At 46.1% G+C, this 6,685-nt stretch overlaps 1 long non-coding RNA gene across 2 annotated transcripts; it reads left to right on the top strand.

Moving 5' to 3' along the window:
- Positions 1–478: 478 nt before the first annotated feature.
- On the top strand, positions 479–5,819 carry LOC110341537. 2 transcript variants are annotated; one of them, XR_002383507.2, is made up of 4 exons: positions 479–666; positions 835–1,008; positions 2,806–2,986; positions 5,723–5,819. It is a non-coding gene; the product is annotated as an uncharacterized LOC110341537 (long non-coding RNA). The 2 variants fall into 2 exon arrangements; XR_002383508.2 differs by having other exon boundaries at positions 2,809–2,986.
- The last annotated feature ends 866 nt before the right edge of the window (positions 5,820–6,685 follow it).

Here is a 6,685-nt window from a genome sequence, read left to right on the forward strand (position 1 = left end):
TCCTCCTCTTCTCCTCCTCCTTCTTTTTACTCCCTCCTTCCCCCTCTCTCTCTCTCTGTCTCTGTCTGTCTCTGTCTCTCTCTCACACAAACACACACACACACACACACACACACACACACCCTTCATACAAAGGAAAGGGTTTCATTGTGATATTTTCAAGCAATTATACTTTGTTCCTGTAACTGAGTGGCTCACAGAGGCACTGACAATAAGCCAGTACAGAGATCCAACCAACACTGGATTGGAGCCAGTAGGAAGAGTTGGGGAGGAAACCCTCAGAGTCACAAAAACAAAACAGCCACTGACCTCAACAGGAGTCCAGGGACAAGGAAGTCAGTTCCCCTAAAAATAAATTCAGTCACCAAACGTGCTGGTTTAAGGGAAGCAGAGCTTTCCAGAAAGGGGTGGGTTCTGTGGGTGGGGTCAGGGTTCATAGCTCCACCATAGTGATGACTGGAGGAACATTGCTAAAGGGGTTTGGGAGTGACAGTCACTAACGGAGACAAAGAGAGCTAGAGCAGGTGCAGAAAGTGTAGGCAGGGGTGAGAAACAGGCAAGTGGGAAAACCTGTCCAGACAGAGGGTGAGGAAGGAAACAGGGTGGTCCTCTGTGGCCTCCTGGTCTCTTGTTGCATGAGGCCAGCTTAAGTCTTCATCAGCCCATGTGAGTCATTTATGAGAAAAAAAATAGAACTTGAGAGTGGTTGAGACCAAGGTCTGGTGTACCCATCTCCAGTGAAAGCAATACTTCCTGCCTGGGGGAGCTGCTGTTCCTGCAGTTAAGTATGCCTTCCCCCTCCTAAGACCCCTCTGCTTCCATTTGTCCCTCTAGGAAAACAGAATCCCTCACCAAGTCCCCTCCTGCAGGCAAAGGGCATGAAACCTGTCAACAACTTTTACACTGCATGGGAAACAGGATGCTCCCTGCGGGTATTCGCAGAATGAGCTAATATAGTCATACCCAAGTCCTCTCAGTAAGTGCGGTTTCCCGGAGCCTAGGAGCAAGGTAAGAGAATCAGACATCACTGCCAAGAAGCAGTAATTGTCGTATTATGATTTAAAGTCTCGTTTTCACAAGTGTGGCTCCCTCCCTCTCCTTCACTAGGGGCCTGGAGCTGTGTATCCTTTTGGCCAGCATCCACAGCAGTCACGGGTGGGAAGGGGAAGGAAGGGGAGGGGAGGGAAAATTGTGTATTGGGTGGGGAGACTACTCTGGACAAACAGAACACAGATAGCTACTGATGTTCCCATCACGACCTCCTCATGGCCAATTGCCACGGGTCCTGAAAGACCCAGTACAGCCACCTGCTGAGAATCCACCATCAAAAGTTGGGAGGTCAACTTGAGAGCAGACTCTGCTGCCGCAGGCAGGAGCAGGGGGCAGCACTGTCTGAGCTGTGGGGGCCAGTGGTTGCCTTGGCATGCTCCCTAATTATGATGTTCTTGCTGACTTGAGAAAGCAACAATTAGCTCTAGAAAGAGTTCTGGGGAGGTGGGTCCTGCAACTAGAGCATCCTAGTAGTTAGACAGACATTAGGCGATAGATGTGGGTATCTGAGGAGACTCCGTGAAAGGAAGATCTCAGGCCAGGGCATCATCTGTGAATTCTTGCATCAGCTCCAGGCTTGGTCCTGCCAGTGTGGTGTAATTGTGCCTCGAAGGATGCACATCCCTCACAGGCATGGTATGATTGGAAGTCAGGAGGCAGAAAGATAGCTGCTGCCGTGATTCCCGAATCTTGCCCCATCGCACTTGTAAGAACAAATTTTTTGTCACAAGGAAACTATTTCTAAGAGACTTGGGGGCGTCATTTTATTACCAGGCCAACAGGAAGAGCTATTAAGAAAAGGGTCCGTCACAGTTAGACCTTGGACCCACTGCCAGTGGCCTCATATGCTGTCTCAGCTGCACTGCTGTCACCTACATTAGGGAGTCTAGTTTGTTCTTATGCAGGTTCCCCACTTGTCAAACCAGAGTCAGTGATCTCTCACTAGCTTGGGTCAGCTGATTCTGTGGGTTTCCCCATGATGATCTTGACTTCTTTGTTCATGTTATCACTCCTCCCTCACTCCCATTGAGAGGTGTCTTGTTCCTGCCTCAAAGACATGATGGGACGGACTTAGTAGACTTCCTAGGGAGTCTACTTCTACAAGGAGCAGATGGGAGGTGCAGGGTGGGGGGTGAGTGGGGGGAGCAGGAAAAGGGGGTGGGGAACAGGGATAGGCATGTAAAGAATACATTAATAAAAAATATAAGCTTAAAGAAGAGGGTCCTAAGGTGAGAGTTAGAGAAAAGAATGACGCAATCTCAGTGGCAATAGCATCCTTATAGCTAACATGCCACATGATATGAGAGCAGGGAGGAGGGTGCAGGAAGCAATGAACTCAAATACTTGCAAATTCAGGTTCCCACTTATGAACTCTGCACCCATGGGCAAGATCCTTCTGCTCTCTAAACTCATATCGCAAGTTTTAAAATGGAGATAGTGATATTTTCCTTAGCTGTCAATTGCCAGGAACAAGAGACGCTTCTCTAAGCAGAAGCAGAACTTGGCAGCTGTATGTTTTAAGTCACTTTCCCAAGAACGCCCTGGTCACATGCATCTAATGACAAACCAATGCTGTTCTCTAAGCACTTCTCAGAAAAAAGCAGGCTGAGATACCAGTGGCCAGCCAGGTGGCAAAGGGTGTCAGCTCTTCATGCCAGGTCTATCTGGGGCCATGCTGCTCAAGTAAGAACATGGTGTCCATTCGTTTCGGTTGTTGGGAGTCAAGCAGAGACTGAACTGAGTGACCTCTACCAGCAGGGCTTCAGGACCCTTGGGAGATGAGAAGGACAACCACACTCTTTCCATTGACTGGGAAATACCTAATCCTCCTAGCATTGTGCTCCTGGTTCCTAACTGGCCGACTGCATCTGCAAGTCGTGGCACTGACTTCTGATACCCAGAGACACCTGCCTGGATGAGATGCACATTTCTTCTGGTAATACGCTGTATGCAAAGCCAGTCATCACGGGGCCACCTGCAATTTCAAAGAAATGAGCCCATCATCAGACCATAGGCTGGATCCGACTGTAGTCATCAGCCCTCAGAAATGCTGGTTGTCTCTGAAAAGTGCCTGAGGGAAGTAGAGAGGTGGGGTGATGGCTGAGGGGGAGTAGGAGAGCAAGGGGCTGGCAAACAGCTGAGCGTGTGTCCAGTGGTCCCCTAATGAAAGTAGAGACGGCAAAAATGGAATAAAACTTCTGTCTGGCAAAGATAAGGTGGGAACCAGAGAATCATTGAGGACATTGACTTCGTGGAGGGGAAGAAGGAACAGCTCTTGCCGGAATGGGAGGGAAGGAAATAGACTGGGTGGTATTGCTACCAAGTGTTTAGATTTGGTAGTGGGAAAAAACAACTAGAGTATTAAATCTCTGTTGGGGAAGTCCTGTGTATATGTCAATAAATTACTGCTGGCCAATAGGAATCTAGATAGGTGGGGCTAGGAGTCCAGGAGGATTCTGGGAAGGAGAAACACAGGAGAGTCGAGATGTAACGCCATTGGGGTAGGAAGCCCGGAAACCTCTCCGGTAAGAGACATACTTAGATTAACAATTATGGGGTAATTACTTAAGTCAGAGCTAGCCAGTAAGAAACAAGCAAGGCCAACAGCTTCATAATTAATAAAGCCTCCTGTGTGTTTATTTGGGACTGATGCGGATCTGGAACCAGGCGGGCGGGAAGGCTCCTCTCAAGGAAAGCTTCTCTTAACAAATCTCATGCTGGGTTTTGGAAGGGATGCTGTATTTTATTTGCAATGAATATGGGGCAATGAAATTAGCTGAAAAGCTTATGGGATATGATAAATGAAGCCAGAAAAAATGAAGATGCATATCTATGCCTTAAGGAGGGCAAAAGAGCTCACCTCAGCAGCGGGGAAACTAGCGGTGCCCTCCTTCCTGCTTGGTACTGAAAGGTTATGGTAGAAAAGAAATGCCATTTAGATCTACCCAGCTGGGGAGGCTTACCCAGAAATACTCATCTGCAAGCCTAGGTTTACTAAGTTGCAACAGGGGAATGTAAGAAGGAAAGAGACAAGAGAGTTGATGGTTGCAAGAGAGTGATAGCAACACAGGAGACTCGTGGGGTGGCTTGGAGAGAGGAAAAGAAAGAGGGGAAATGGTGTAGCTATATTTTAATTGAAATATATTAAATAAAGAATAATGGCCCACAAGCTCTAACCTCAATTAAAGGTCAGAAAGTATTGGTATATACACATACACACACACAGACACAAAATGATGTGATCCTTAGCATGGACAGCTTCATGAAACCAAGGAGAGTCCTCTGAGAATACGTAAGTGAATTCATGTTTAACACTTGAGGCAATGGCCAGTGGGTACCCCCAAAAGAAGAGCTTTTAGTTCTTTAACTCACAGACTCTTTAGATGCATAAATCTTAAGAGTGTAGTTCATAATTTTTGGTAAATGTATATACTTATTTTATCTCCACAATATATGTCACTCTGCAAAGTTCTTTAATGACTCTTTTTACTCAATTGTCACTCCCCCTGCCAAGTAGTATCAAACTCTGTCCCAGTTGCTGCCTCTGTAGATTACGCTACCATCATTTGAGAATTTCTGTGACTATAACCATATGGAATACCTTGTTTGGGATCTTGGAGCTTTCTGTTAGAGTAATGAAATCCAGCCATGTCGCTCTGCCCTTTAGCCATTTACGCTTTTTGCTCTTACTGCTAAGTGGTATTTCATTGGGAAAATACACCACAATGTATGTATCTTTTTCTATTATCTTTCTTTGAGCACTATCCAATTATATCTCAGATGTATGTTTAATTTCACAAGAAACATCTAGGTTATCCTCCAAGATGAGTGTCACATTTTATAGCCAATTATGTATGTTGTAAAAAGTCCTAGCTGTTTCACATCGAGTCCAACATTTAACATGTTTACCCCTGTTGATTTTAATAAGTGAATCGAGGGTGACTTTTTGTGTCTTGTGCTTTCCATTTGACCTCCAAGCTCCCGCTACTTTTGAGTAATCCCCATCTGCTTCTCCAGCCGTTTTCACGCCTTGTTTTATGCAGCATCCATTTTGAGTTGTTCTTATCCTCACTTTGCTGAGCTGAGGAGATTGTTCATTGATTTTTGTGAGTGATGAGAGGTATGGGAAAGATTCGTGTTCTCCTGTATGGTAACCTACTTGTTCCATTAAACTAACTTGCACAACTTGTATCACATTGGATTCTTCTGGCAACTTAACTTAAAAGCCAAGTGATCTCCAAGTGAGGAACTGTTTCTGGATTCTCCCAAGCATGTCTAACTTTCTGACATCGAGACGCGACACTATCATTATGCTGGGTAGCTTTATGTCAGCTTGACACAAGCTGGTCATCTGAGAGAAAAGAGCCTCAGTTAAGAAAAAATGTCTCATAAGATCAGGCTGTAGGCAAACCTTTAGAGTATTTTCTTAATCAGTGATGGATGGGGAAGGGCCCAGCCCATTGTGAGTGGTACCATCCCTGGGCTGGTGGTCCTGGGTTCTATAAGAAAGCAGGCAGACTGCAAGCAAAGATAATGTACTAAAGGGTAAACTGACTCAACAGGCCACACTAAGGTTACCACAAGACTCTTCTTTTTGTTGTTTGTTGTTTTGCTTTTGTTTCTTTGGTTTGTTTGGTTTTGGTTTTCCTTTACATTTGGTTTTGTTTTGCAGGGGAAGTTGCAAGGGCAGAGGGGACAGAAGATAAGTGGGATCAGAACGCATGATGTGAAATCACAAAGAATTAATAAAAGTTAAAAAAAACTCGGCTTAAAAAAATGGAATCTTGAAATCTGCAGGCAAATGAATGGCACTGGAAGAAACCATCCGGAGTGAGGTAACCCAGTCACAAAAAGACAAGCATGGTATGTATTCACTCATATATGGATTTTAGACATGGAGCAGAGCATTGCCAGCCCACAATCCCACCGCCAGAAAGTCTGGGGTGTAGGGAGGACCCTAAGAGAGACATACATGGTAACCCGGAGAAGGGTTAGGGGATGCGATCTCCTAATTGAATTGGGGGGGTGAGAAGAAGAGGGCAGAAGGAGATGGGAGAAAAGAGGAAAGGAGGACATGGGAGAGCAGGAAGGTTGAGCCAGGGTAAGAATAGAGGAGAAAAGGATGGGAGACATCATAGAAGAGGGAGCCAGTATAAGTTGGAGAAGAGATCTGGCACTAGTGAGATCTTCACAGATCTACAAAAATGATACCAACTGGCATTAAGGCTACCTTAAATGCCCTCCCATGATAATGAGAATGATGACTACCCTACATGCCATCCTAGAACTCTCATCCAGTGGCTGATGGAGGCAGAGGCAGACGCCCACAGCTGTGATGACCAAAGGAATCAAGACCAGGCTGGCAAAACCCACAGAAGCAACTGACCTAAACAAGGGGAAATGCATGGACCCCAGACTGATGAAGAGGGGCCAGCATGGGACTGATCCAGACACCCTCCCACCGAACCTGGGTGACAGAGAGGAGGCCTTGGCAATCTGTGGGACCTTAGAGAGTAGAGTAGTATTTATTCCTGGTATACAGAGGGACTCTGGGAACCCATACCACGTGGAGGAATGCTCTCTCAGCCTGGACACATGGGGAAGGGCCTAGGCCCTTCCTGGGATGATGTGACAG

This window comes from Mesocricetus auratus, unplaced genomic scaffold (assembly GCF_017639785.1).
Source record: "Mesocricetus auratus isolate SY011 unplaced genomic scaffold, BCM_Maur_2.0 Super-Scaffold_100024, whole genome shotgun sequence".
NCBI lineage: Eukaryota > Metazoa > Chordata > Mammalia > Rodentia > Cricetidae > Mesocricetus > Mesocricetus auratus.